This window comes from Macaca fascicularis, chromosome 16, assembly GCF_037993035.2.
Source record: "Macaca fascicularis isolate 582-1 chromosome 16, T2T-MFA8v1.1".
In the NCBI taxonomy this organism is placed as follows: Eukaryota; Metazoa; Chordata; class Mammalia; order Primates; family Cercopithecidae; genus Macaca; species Macaca fascicularis.
Window position 1 is genome coordinate 59,679,407 of NC_088390.1, and position 13,190 is coordinate 59,692,596.

Consider the following 13,190-nt stretch of genomic DNA (forward strand, 5'->3'; position numbering starts at 1 on the left):
CAGGACAGTGTTTGAGGAGCTACTGACCTTAGTGATTCTGAAGCCTTAGGAGACTCCAGCTTCTCAGCAAAAACAGAGAAACAAGAGGACTCACTTGGAGTCAGAGCCCTGTGGGCCAAGAAGCAGAAAGTATAATACGATTGTCTCTCAGCCCGGAATAAGCACAGGAAACAGCACCCACTGGGTGCTACCAGTGTAGCCACAGAGAGTGACCCCTGCTAGCCTCTGGCTACTTGCTCCTCAGAACAGATCAGGAGGGCATCAGATTGGCACAGCTTGGGCCATATGTCCACATCTTGGCTGCCCAGGGCTTGAAGATGGAGGCTCAGAATTCCTTCCTTCAGTTCTTTCTGTGAATATTTACTGAGAACCTAGAATGCGCCAGGCACAGTTCTAGGCCCTGGAATACAGCAGCGAAATCCACAAACATCCCTGTCTTCATGGCACTCACACCCGAGGGGAAAGAATGGCAACAACCCACAGACACAAATGTGGAACTAATGTAAAAGCTGAAGGACAAAGGGAAAGTATAAGGAAGATGGGGAGTATGGGGGCAGCAGGGGAACAGGGTGCAGTTTTTTGGTTTGTTTTTTCTTTTGAGACGGAGTTTCGCTCTCTTGTTGCCCAGGCTGGAGTGCAATGGCGTGACCTTGGCTCACTGAAACCTCCGCCTCCCGAGTTCAAGAGATTCTCCTGCCCCAGCCTCCCAAGTAGTTGGGATTACAGGTGCCTGCCACCACGCCCAGCTAATTTCTTTGTATTGTTAGTAGAGACGGGGTTTCACCATGTTGGCCAGGCTGGTCTTAAACTCCTGACCTCAGGTGATCCGCCCACCTCAGCCTCCCAAAGTGCTGGGATTACAGGGATGAGCCACTGTGCCCCGCCCAGGGTGCAGTTTTAAATCAGGTGGTCCTGTAGGACTTGGTGGCTCCCACCTGTAATCCCAGCACTTTGGGAGGCTGACGTGGGTAGATCGTTTGAGCCCAGGAGTTCAAGACCAGCTGGGCAATATGGTGAACCCCGTCTCTACAAAAAATGCAAAAATTAGCCTGGCATGGTGGCGCATGTCTGTAGTCCCAACTACTCAGGGGCCTGAGCTGGAAGGATCACCTCAGCCCAGGGAGGTCAAGGCTGCAGTGAGCCGAGACTGTGCCACTGCACTCAAGTGTGGGTGACAGAGTAAGACCCTGTCTCAAAAAAATTAATTCACTAAAAATTAGTAAATAAATAGGATGGTCCAGAAAAGCCTAATCGAGAAGGGAGGAGCATGCCAGGAAGCAGCAAGGAAGCTGGTAACCAGAGGATGGGGGTTGGGATGGAATGGAGAAGAGGCTGGAGGGATTGGGACAGTAGGTTGCATAGGACCCTGTAGTCCCCTGGAAGGACTTGGGCTTCTCTTTGGTTTTTGGTTTTTGGCAGAGTCTCGCTCTGTCGCCCAGGTTAGAGGGCAGTGGTGTGATCTTGGGCCATTGCAACCTCTATCTCTGAGGTTCAAGGGATCCTCCTGCCTCAGCCTCCCGAGTAGCTGGGATTACAGGTGTGTGCTACCACGCCCAGCTAATTTTTTAATATTTTTAATAGAGACAGGGTTTCATCGTGTTGCCCAGGCTAGTCTCGAACTCCTGACCTCAAGTGATCTGCCTGCCTCGACCTCCCAAACTGCTGGGATTACAGGCGTGAGCCACAGTGCCTAGACCTCAGGCTTCCTTTTGAATACCATGAGAACACCTGGGGGACTCTGAGCCCAGAGGTGACCTGATCATCTTACAGCTTAATAGGATCACTCTGGCCACTGTGTAGGGAATAAATGGCAGGGCCAAGGATGGAGGCAGGGAGACCAGTTAGGAGGTGACCACAGTAATCCAGGGGAGAAAATGACGGGGGAGATGGTGGCAAGTCATCACATTCTGCACATATTTTGAAGGTAGAGCAGACAGGATTTGCTGACAGAATGGATGTGGGAGAGGAGTCAGGAATGATTCTAAGGTTTTCAGCCTGAACAATAAGAAAGATGGAATTGCCATCAGTTGAGAAGGAAAAGGCTGTGGATGAAGTGGTGGGTGTAGGATGGGAGGGGGGAAACAAGGGTAGACCCAGGGTTCCAGGACAGATCACCCAATGGGGCACTCCCCTGACCTAGGAAGGGGGACACCGGACAGCCACAACCTCCAGCAAATGCCCAGGACAGGTGGTTCCTGGTGAACTGCGGCAGAGCAATTCCAGCAGGGTGAGGAGGAACCAGAGAGCTAAGTGCGCTGCACACGTGCAGGCTGTCCTTGGTCTCCTGACTTATGAAGCAGAGCAGAGGGATCTGGGAGACACAGAGGGTGGTGGCCTGAGCCCATGTGGAGGCTGCCAGGAAGAGGCAGGAGAGGGAGAGAGTGCAGATCAGGATAAAGAGTCTCCACACGGGGGAGGAGACATGGATCCCAGCCAAGGCTTGGCTGCAAAAGCACAGGGTCAGGCTCAAGGCACTGAGGGCCTGGACCAGCGTCAGGGAACAGGGGGAAAGGATCCAGAGACATTTGCACAGCAGAGATGGCCAGGAAGCTGCTGGAGAGTAGGAGGAGTCAGGCGCAACTCCAGGATTTTGAATCCCAACTTCTGCTAGCATCCTGAAGGCCTCTGTCCCCCTCTAAGTCCAGGCTTACCAAGGCCTGCTGCACCCTGGAGTCCTCAGTTCTCTGAGCACCGCCCCATACCTGATTCTAAATCCACACCGCTGCTTTCTCTGCTTTCGTTGCAGCCCACAGTCAGAGGACACTGTTTGCTTGCTGTTCCCAATGCCCTCTGGCCCCTCTATCCTACAGCCGGGTGGTATGGCTCCTTCTCCTGCCCTCCACCAAAGCCCCCATCTCAGCAATGACTTTGCTTTCTGTCTCAGAGAAAAACACAGTGCTGAGCGGGGGAAGCTGAGCACAAAAGAGAACCTCTTAGGAGGTTCTAGAAGCAGTGACACTTACCTACTGTGACCTACAGTGATAGAAATCAGATCAGTGCTGTCTGGGGCCAAGGGACTGATTGCAATGGGATAGGAAGAAACTTTCCAAAGAGATGGAAATGTTCTATATCTCTAGGGGGTGGTGGTTGCACAGCTGTATACACTGGTCAAACGTTATCACCTGTACATTGAAAATGTGTGCATTTTATTATATGTAAATTATACCATAATAAAGTTTATTTTATTTTATTTTATTTTGAGACAGAATTTCACTCTTGTTACCCAGGCTGGAGTGCGATGGTGTGATCTTGGTTCACTGCAACCTCTGCCTCCCGGGTTCAAACGACTCTCCTGCCTCAGCCTCCCGAGTAGCTGGGATTACAGGTGCACGCCACCATACCCGGCTAATTTTTATATTTTTAGTAGACACGGAGTTTCGTCATATTGGTCAGGCTGGACCCGAACTCCTGACCTCAGGTGATTCACCCACCTTGGCCTCCCAAAGTGCTGGGATTACAGGCGTGAGCCACCGAGTCCAGCCTAATAAAGTTGATTTTAAAAATAGGGAACTAAATATTTTTTTAAGACAGGGTCTCACCCTGTCACCCAGGCTGGAGTGCAGCAGTAGGATCATGACTCACTGCAGACTTGACCTCCCAGGTTCAAGAGATCCCCCCACCTCAGCCTCCCAAGTAGCTGGGACTACAAGTACCCACCACCATGCCCAGCTAATTTTTAAATTTTTTGTAGAGACAGGGTCTCATCATGTTGCCCAGGCTGGTCTCAAACTCCTGGGCTCAAGTGATTCCTCCTGCCTTGTGCTCTCAAAGTACCTGGCCTAAAAAAAGACAGAGTATTGCTCTGTTGCCTAGGCTGGAGTGCAGTGGCACGATCTCAGCTCACTACAACTTCCGCCTCCCAAGTTCAAGCAATTCTTGTGCCTTAGCCTCCCAAGTATCTGGGATTACAGAGGTGCACCACCACACCCAGCTAATTTTTGTATTTTTAGTAGAGACAAGGTTTCACCATGTTGGCCAGGCTGGTCTCGAACTCCTGGCCTCAAGTGATCCACCTGCCTTGGCCTCCAAAAGAACTGAGATTACAGGTATGAACCACCATGCTTGGCCTTAAAAAATTTTTTTTAGGGCTGGGCACGGTGGGTGGCTCACGCCTGTAATCCCAGCACTTTGGGAGGCCGAGGCCGGCAGATCACAAGGTCAGGAGACCAGCCTGGCCAATATGGTGAAACCCTGTCTCAACTAAAAATACAAAAATTAGCCAGACATGGTGGCAGGTGCCTGTAGTCCCAGTTACTCAGGAAGCTGAGGCAGGAGGATCACTTGAACCTGGGAGGCAGAGGTTGCAGAGAGCTGAGATCTCATCACCGCACTCCAGCCTGGGCGACAGAGCGAGACTCCGTCTCGGAAAAAAAAAAAAAGTTTTTAAAGAGAAAATAACAGTCTATCAAGCAGAAAAATCCTGTACACACACACACACACACACACACTCATCTCACACATACACACACACACACACACACACGCCAATCTGTCCACATCCTTTGCTTCCGCCCTTCTCTCTGGCACGGCAGAGCACCTCATCTTGTCCATGAAAGCTATCACACCTGAGACTGTTCCCCCTAAAAAGAACTCATGCCACCCTTCCTCTGACCTTGCATCCATCTCCCCTGCTGTCCTCCCAGCCCAGCCCCTAGGAAGGATGGGTTATATTCCCCTTCACCATGCTGGATCAGTCACCCCTCTTTGAGACACCTGCCTTACAGGGACACTCCCTCTCTTCTTTTTTTTTTTTTTTTTCTTTTTGAGACGGAGTCTTGCTCTGTCACCCAGGCTGGAGTGCAGTGGCCGGATCTCAGCTCACTGCAAGCTCCTCCTCTCGGGTTCACGCCATTCTCCTGCCTCAGCCTCCCGAGTAGCTGGGACTACAGGCACCCGCCACTTCGCCCGGCTAGTTTTTTGTATTTTTTAGTAGAGACGGGGTTTCACCGTATTAGCCAGGATGGTCTCGATCTCCTGACCTCGTGATCCGCCCGTCTCGGCCTCCCAAAGTGCTGGGATTACAGGCTTGAGCCACCGCGCCTGGCCACTCCCTCTCTTCTTTCTGTCTTCTCTCAGGTTCCTAGGACCCCATTTGCTTGTATCCAGTGATGGAGGGAGAGTTTCAGGCTCTCCCTCCATGTCTGGATACTCCTTCTCATGCTCCCAGCCCGGTTCCTCTCCCTCTTCAGTGCTGGCATTCCCTGGGCCGCTGGGCCTGGCCTTCTGCTTTCCGCTCTGCACCTGCACAGCCTCCCATCATGATCTCACCTGCTCCAGGGCTTCAGTTACCATCTATTGCTGACAATGCTCAAAGACACCTCTGAATTTTTTTCAGAGTATCAAGAATATGGCAGAAGAGGTAGACACAGGATATATGACATAGGCTTCAGAAGCAGTTTCTAATTTTTAATATGATACCTACACTCAACCCCCTTCTGGGACAGTCCACTGGACCTCAGGCTCAGCAAGCCCCAAACTGAACTCATCAGCCCTTTGCCAGCCCTGCTCTTCCTCCCTTCCTCAGGATTCCAGCTTCAGGCAGAAACCTGGTAGTCATCCTCTTACTCTATGACTGCCAATTGTCAATTATCCCCTTCCCTTGATTTCACCCTCTAAAACTCCCCCTTCTCCAATCCCACGGACACTCCCAGAGAGGTTCGAGCATTCATTCATTCAATAAGTGTTAGCTGAGCACCTACTCTGTGCCAGACACTGATCCCGATGCTCAAACACAACACATAAAAATCAGTGCCCTACAGAGCTTCCCTTCTAGCACTTGCAGTACTTCAAAAGTGGCTCCATCTTTCATTCTAACCCCTCTAACTGCCTACTCTTCTGTGGCCACAGCAAAAGTCACCAATGTGCATCTGCTCAGCATCTTCCATGTGACCTCATCCTCGTGGGATCAAGCCTGGGCCATGTGTGAGGTGTCCTGATCCCCTTCCTCCTGTCTTCTCTCATCTTCCCTTCCTCCCCCACCAAATACTTGTACCCTCTAAACATGGTGGACTCCCTCTGCGGTGGTCCATCCCCAGATATAAGGCATATTGTACTGTCTGTCCGGCAGCCTTCCCCTCAACCCCAAGCACCTGCAGGACCACAACTGCTCTTATCCTTCCTGCAGTATCAGTGCCTGGCCCATTATCTGGCACACAGGTGGGGTCAGCAAATGGTAACTGATTACACAGACGACAGTGAATTAACAGTAGTGTCACACAGATAGAGTCTTGGGGAACAGGGAAACATGAGTTCTCAATTAGCCCCAGAACACCTCCCTGATTGATAATTTAGAGCCTTGGACACCTAGTTAAAAGCAGGGTGCCAGCTGGGCACGGTGGCTTACACCTGTAATCCTAGCACTTTGGGAGGCTGAGGCAGGAGGATTGCCTGAGCTGAGTCAAGATCAGCCCAGGCAAGGCGTGGTGGTTTATGCCTGTAATCCCAGCACTTTGGGAGGCCAAGGTGGGCAGATCACGGAGTCAGGAGTTGAAGACCAGCATGGCCAACATGGTGAAACCCCATTTCTACTAAAAAAAAAAAAAAAAAAAAAAAAAAAAATTAGCCAGGGCTGGGCATGGTGGCTCATGCACTTTGGGAGGCCAAGGCAGGCGGATCACCTGAGGTCGGGAGTTTGAGAACAGTCTGACCAACATGGAGAAACCCCATCTCTACTAAAAATACAAAATTGGCCAGGCGTGGTGGCACATGCCTGTAATCCCAGCTACTCAGGAAGTTGAGGCAGGAGAATCGCTTGAACCTGGGAGGTGGAGGTTGCAGTGAGCTGAGATCATGCCATTGCACTGCAGCCTGGGCAACAAGAGTGAAACTCTGTCTCAAAAAAAAAAAAAAAGTGAGGTGCAAATCCTACTTTTGCACCCACTGCTCTTTCCTCGCCCTAGAAATTTCCACAGGAGCACAGTCATCAACCTACAGAATGTTAACACCAAGGGGACTTTCAAGATCTGGTCACCTGACCAAACACCAGAGAGGGTGACTGCTTTGCCCAAGGTCACGCTGCTGGTTAGGGGTAGGGCTGGGACTAGAGTCCGAGTAGCTCTGTAAAATGGCAACAAGAATAGAACCTATCTCAGTCTTGTTGCAGGGAGTATATTACATGCTTAGCACATTGCTTGGCACATAATAAACTCTCACCGAATGGGGAGCTGTTGCTGTTATTGTTGCTACTGTCATCATCTACATCATGGGTGTCCAGCCTTGCCTCCAAGTTCCTTGCCTCCTGATCCTCCCATCCCCCTAGTGCTATTCTCCACTATTTCCTCCCTTTCCTCCCAATCCATGATTTCCTCCCTTCTCGCCTCCCAATTCATGTTTGACCCACTGCAGTCAGCCTCCACCACCACCAGTGCCTGGAACCTTCCAGGCTAAGGTCACCAGGGACCTCCTCCTTGTAGAACCCTTCCCTCCCTCGACCTCTCAATGGCATGTGACCCTAGCATTGCTTCCTCCTTAAATGTCCTTGACTTCTATAACATAAACTCTCCTGCTGCTCAGGACATCCGGCTCTCCCTCTCACCCTCTCTGCTGACCCAGACACAAATAGTCAACTGCCTACTGGGCATCACCACCTCTTGTGCCATAGGCACCCAACGTCAGCACATCCAAAGCAGTTTGTTACCAGCTCCATCTACCCACCCTACTCCTGGGTTCTATTGTTCAGTGCACAGACGGACCCCATCCACCAAATACCTTAGACTGCACCAGGCAAGACTGAGGGGGGGACTCCCAGAGGTACAGCCTAGGGGATGGATTTGGTGGATGGGGTTCATCTGAACATCCTTCTTAACATCCTACCTTTTTTGTTTGTTTGTTTGTTTGTGTGTTTGAGATGGAGTCTTGCTCTGTCGCCCAGGCTAGAGTGCAATGGCGCAATCTTGGCTCACTGCAACCTCCGCCTCCTGGGTTCAAGCAATTCTCCTGCCTCAGCCTCTCGAGTAGCTGGAATTACAGGCATGCGCCACCATGCCCTGCTAATTATTATTTTTTTCTTGAGACAGAGTTTCACTCTTGTCATCCAGGGAGTGCAGCGGCACGATCTTGGCTCACTACAACCTTTGCCTCCAGTTTTCAAGCAATTCTCTGCCTCAGCCTTCTCAGTAGCTGGGATTACAGGTGCCTGTCACCATGCCCAGCTAATTTTTGTATTTTTAGTAGAGACGGGGTTTCACCATCTTGGCCAGGCTGGTCTTGAACTCTTCACCTCGTGATCCACCCGCCTCACCCTCCCAAAGTGCTGGGATTACAGGCGTTAGCCACCACGCCTGGCCACCTCTGCGCCTTTGAACATGCTGTTCCCCTTGCCTGGAATGCTCTTCTGCCCCTTAACTGCCTGCAAACTCTCCCTCACCCACTTAGTCCCAGTTCAGGCCTTCCCTGACCCCATAAACTCAGCTACTTCCTCCCTGCAGTATCAGCACCATTCATAGCACTGTCATAGCCCTTTTCACCCTGAAGTTAATAATTCCCTATGTCTATCACCCTCACTAGCTATCTGTGTACCTCCCATGTGTCTCCATGTATCTGTTAATACTTTCTTATGTCTATCATCCCCAGGTACTATCTGTGTATCTCCCATGGCCAGCCCATAATGATTCAGTGAGTTTCTGCTGAAAGACCAAATAATTAAACTTTTTCAACTTCTGTCCTGATGGTAACTATAAGAGGAGGGATGAAGATTAGGCTGTAAGGCCGGGCATGGTGGCTCACACCTGTAATCCCAGCACTTTGGGAGGCTGAAGCAGAGGGATCACGAGGTCAGGAGATGGAGACTATCCTGGCTAACACGGTGAAACCCCGTCTGTACTAAAAATACAAAAAATTAGCCAGGCGTGGTGGCACGAGCCTGTGGTCCCAGCTACTCGGGAGGCTGAGGCAGAAGAATCTCTTGAACCCAGAAGGTGGAGGTTGCAGTGGGCCGAGATCACATCACTGCACTCCAGCCTGGGTGCCAGAGCAAGACTCTGTCTCAAAAAAAAAAAAAAAAAGATTAGGCTGTAAGAGGAACTGGTAAAGTGGAACATAGCAGGGCAAATGTGCTAGTCATGTGTCATCGCTTACCCTGGAAATTTCCCCAGGAGCAGAGTCATCAACTTATAGAATGTTACCACAAAGGGGACTTTCAAGATCTGGTCACCTGACCAAATACCAGAGAGGGTGACTGCTTTGTCCAAGGTCACACTGCTGGTTAGGGGCAGGGCTGGGACTAGGGTTCATGCAGCTCTGGAAAAGGTTTGGGTAGATACTACCTCATCCCACGAACTTGTTCCCTTCCTACCCATCCTATCTCCCTAAAGGAGGTCCCTGATGCTCTAACATGGTCAGGGAACTGCCTGGGCTCACTCACAGCTCTTGAAGCACTTGCTAGGACCTTGGCCAGGTGGAGTTACCAAAATCCTGTAGACTGGGGTAAGGCGGGGGTGGGGGGGAAATCCAACTATCACCATTTTAGCGATTGGCAAACTGAGGCTGCTAGCTAATGGCAGAGGGCAAGATTTGGTATTAAGCACTGTGTTCTTCCTGTAGAAAGACCTGAAAAGCCCAAACTCCCACATATGCAGAGTCACTATTTACAATAATCATGACTGCTGACTTCCTAATGTCAGGGAAATCCCCTCACTCCCACCAGTTCCTCCTGAAACTGAGCCTCCCTCCATCTCGCACAGGGTGACTTAGGAAACAAACTGTACACCCATCCTCCTAAGCCACCCAGGCCTACTGGATAGATCGCCTCCGAGTCATACCCTTTAATGGGGAAATCACCCTTCTTTGTGCCGGGCACTTGACATCGTCACTGCTCATATCAGCCCTGAGGTTGGTACTACAGTCTGCGATGGGGAAACTGAGGGTCGCAGATAAGTCACTACTAATCCATGGTCAAAGCAAGAAAGTGGCAGGGTTGGGACTCGAACTTAGGTCTGCCTGACTCTAGTGGGTCCCCGCTCGGGCAGGAGGCCCTCCCACCTGAAGCCTTTCGCTGGCTGGACTACCTGGGGGAAAGTGACTTAACCTCTTCGAACACCCCCAAGGTCAGAAGCTTTGGTTTTAGGGGAGAAAATGGTGTGCAAACCAGACGCGAAGGAAACGCAAACTCTCCGGCGTTGGCGCAGCCTCTTCCCCGCGCCCGGGTCTGTCTAATGGCCCAGAGGGAGAGGTCGTACCCCCGACCCCTGGCACCTGTGAAACCAAGCGCCCGATCGGCTGGCAGAAACGAAACCTCAACATCCTCCAGCCTCCCCCGCTTGATTCCCGGAACCGGCGAGCCAGGCTTCGCGGAAACTTGCCCCGCGGCAGCCGCCTCGAGCCCCGGGACCGCCCCGACCGCAGCCCGCAGCTCCGGGCCGGGAGGTGCGGGCCGGCGCGGTCGGGCCCGAGCAGCAGCGCGACGCGCGCTTCCGCCCCGCTCGGCTCCGGCGGCGGCCGCGGCGGCCCCACAATCCCCTTCTGGCTCCGGGGACGGGCGGGGCGGGGCGAGCGGGCGGAAATAATTTTCTGTTTGGTCGTCTCTGCCCCAGTCCCTTCGCCGCGGGACGCGCGAGACGGGAGAAGATGCGGGAGGCGGGAAGCAGGAGCGGGAGCGCGCGGCCCCGGCACGCATAGGGCGGCGGAGAGGGCACGAGCAGGGATTGAGCACCTACTGTGTGCCTTCACGCCTTACAAAAGGATTTTCGTTCGGTGTTCGGTACAGCCCCTGTCCAGGGGTACTAACGCCCCATTTACAGAGGGACAAGCCGGATTTCGGAAAGGGGAAGTCACTCGCCGAAAGTCCCACCGCCAGGGTCTGCGTGACACCCCAAAGCAGTGCTCAGTTAGTCCGGGGAGAGCGCGGTGAACTTGAACCACTTGTTGGCGGGTTCCTGCTCTTGCTTGTTTTTTGCGGATCGGCACATAGTGGGCGCTCAGGAAAATAAATGATGGAAGCTTGAGATTGAACTTGACAGCTCGACCCTGGGTACTCGCCACGAATCCAGCCCAGCCCGCGGGGCACCGGGTTTCTCCAGAACTAGCAGGGAGCATTTGCGGATGGGCCGGTAGAGGAGGCTCGGACATCCCAGCTCCGCACCCGCTCTCGACCAACGCGTGGTGGCGGAACCCCTGTCGTAGCGGGGCACATAATGGGTTCAAGTCCCGACTCTGCCAATTTCAGGCTGAGTGACTTTGGGCGAGTCACTTCTTCCCGTCGAAACCTCAGTTGCTCCATTCACAAAATGGGAGATATGAACACTCACCCTAAAAGGGTGTGGGTAGGATTAAACGAAACAATGTTCCTAAAACGCTAAACTTACAAGTGTTGTCTCCCGTCCAACCCATAAACTTAGGCGACAAACCCGGCGCGGGGTGACCTGAGACAAAGGCTTCCCAGTCCCCGTCTCCAGGTCGTCCACCCCTAGGGCGTAGGCACCTTTTAGTAACCCCCGTCCGGCGAAACCCGAAACTGCGGCCACCTTGGCAGCGGTGGGTCCCAAAAGCAAATATTCAAATATTCTGAAACTCGTGCATGATTTAAGACTGACATTTTTAAGTTTAACATTCTTGCAGTTTTATTCTTGCTAGTAAAGGTAATTCGTTAGAAACCCCTAAGTGCAGTTTCTCCTCTGTGTCTTGTTTAACTTTTCGTGTTAGCGAAATTTACAAATTTGACCAAGGAACCGGAGCGCGGCAGTCCTCGCCGGGATCCCGGCCATCGCAATAATCTGGCTCTCAGCCCCTACTCCCAGGCACGGAGGTCAAAGAGACCGGCTTCCCCTACACCGCCCTGTGTAGATGTAGCCTCTTCGTCCCGGCAGCCCTCCGAGATTCCCTGTGTCCACCGGAGCGAGGGGAGGTGAGAGGCTGCAGCCCAGAACTCAGCTTCCCCGACCTCCCCACAATCCCGCCTCTCCGGAATTAAGGGAGTAAATCCCTCACGCCAAAGACCAGGTCAAGGACAAGTTCTCCCCCGCCCTACTCCCCCCTCCTGGGCGGGGATTCACCTCCCTTCCCGGATGAAAGGTACTAAAGAGCCGACGGGGGGCCGCGGCGGGCCCCAGGCCCTTGATGTTCCGGTTGAACAGGTGCTGGTGAAAAGGAGGCGGACCCGGCGGAAGAGTCTGCCAGGGGGCAGTGCACCGAAGGGGGGGCGACCTCCTCCACCGCCAGTCCCCCGGCCCGTCTTCCCTTCTCCTCTCTGTTTGCCCCTCCCCCGCAGGAAGCGTTCCCGGCCTCGAGGTCTTTGAAGTGTCGTTGAAGCCCCCAGGGCTGCCTTCTCCCCTACGCCACCCGAACTCCCGCTGTGGGGGGCGGGTGACCTTTAGTCCCAAGAGCGTCGCCCCCCTTTAGGAAGTTTTTGGGGGGTCAGATCTCACCCCCCTCTTGCCCACACAGGTCTTGGGAAGAAGCGTTTGGGCCGACGCCCCTCACTTCTCTCCCAGACCCAACTGCAGGGACTTTAGTCCTCTGGAGTGCTGCGTATGAGTTACGCTGTGTGTCTGTGCGCGTGCCTAGAGGTCAAGTGTAACTGGTGTTCGTGAGCACCTCGTGGTTGCGGGTCTCTAACTCTCGTGGGTCTCTAAGCGCGCGCGCGCGGGGCTGGAGCGGAGGTTCGTGTCTCTGGGAGGGTCAGTGGTGTGACTGAAGCTGGGAGTTAGCTCGTGTCTGTGCGGTGCCTCGGTGTGTGTCTCTGGGGCTCCGAGTCCCTGTGCGTGCGTGTGTGGCTGTGAACCGACAGGAAGCTCCCCGAGGGCAGGAATATGTTTTGCTCTCTACTCGATCCCAGCGACTGGCAACAAGCGTTTAATAAATATCTGTTGAATGAATAAGTGTCTGCGTGTGACAGCGTCTACCCTCCAGAGTGGCCTCCGGAAAAAGGGCCCGAGGGCGGCCATCCAAAAAGACCCCCAGACACGGGGTGGGGCGGGGGCGAACGGCCCGCGTCGCTCCCATTCCTCCTAGCGCCCCTTTCCCCGGTCTCCACCCCCAAGTTTCCCTGGGGCTGAAGAACCCACCCAGAGACGAAGACTTGGCGGAGGGGGCTGGAGACTCGGGGACCCGGGGCCCGAGACGGGAGGGCGGGCAGAGGGAGGGCTCGGGAGCGACGACCCAGAGCCCTAAGACGAAAAATAAAGCAGGCAAAGCAGCACGGAGCGAACGAGCGAAAAGCTCCCTACCAAGCCAGGCTTTGTTCCCTGAACCTAAGA

At 53.3% G+C, this 13,190-nt stretch overlaps 1 long non-coding RNA gene across 1 annotated transcript in view; it reads right to left on the minus strand.

The window, feature by feature from the left end:
* Positions 1 to 13,190, minus strand: part of LOC123569391 (uncharacterized) — a 35,367-nt gene that overhangs the window by 21,064 nt on the left and 1,113 nt on the right. The gene's annotated exons all lie outside the window — the stretch shown is intronic.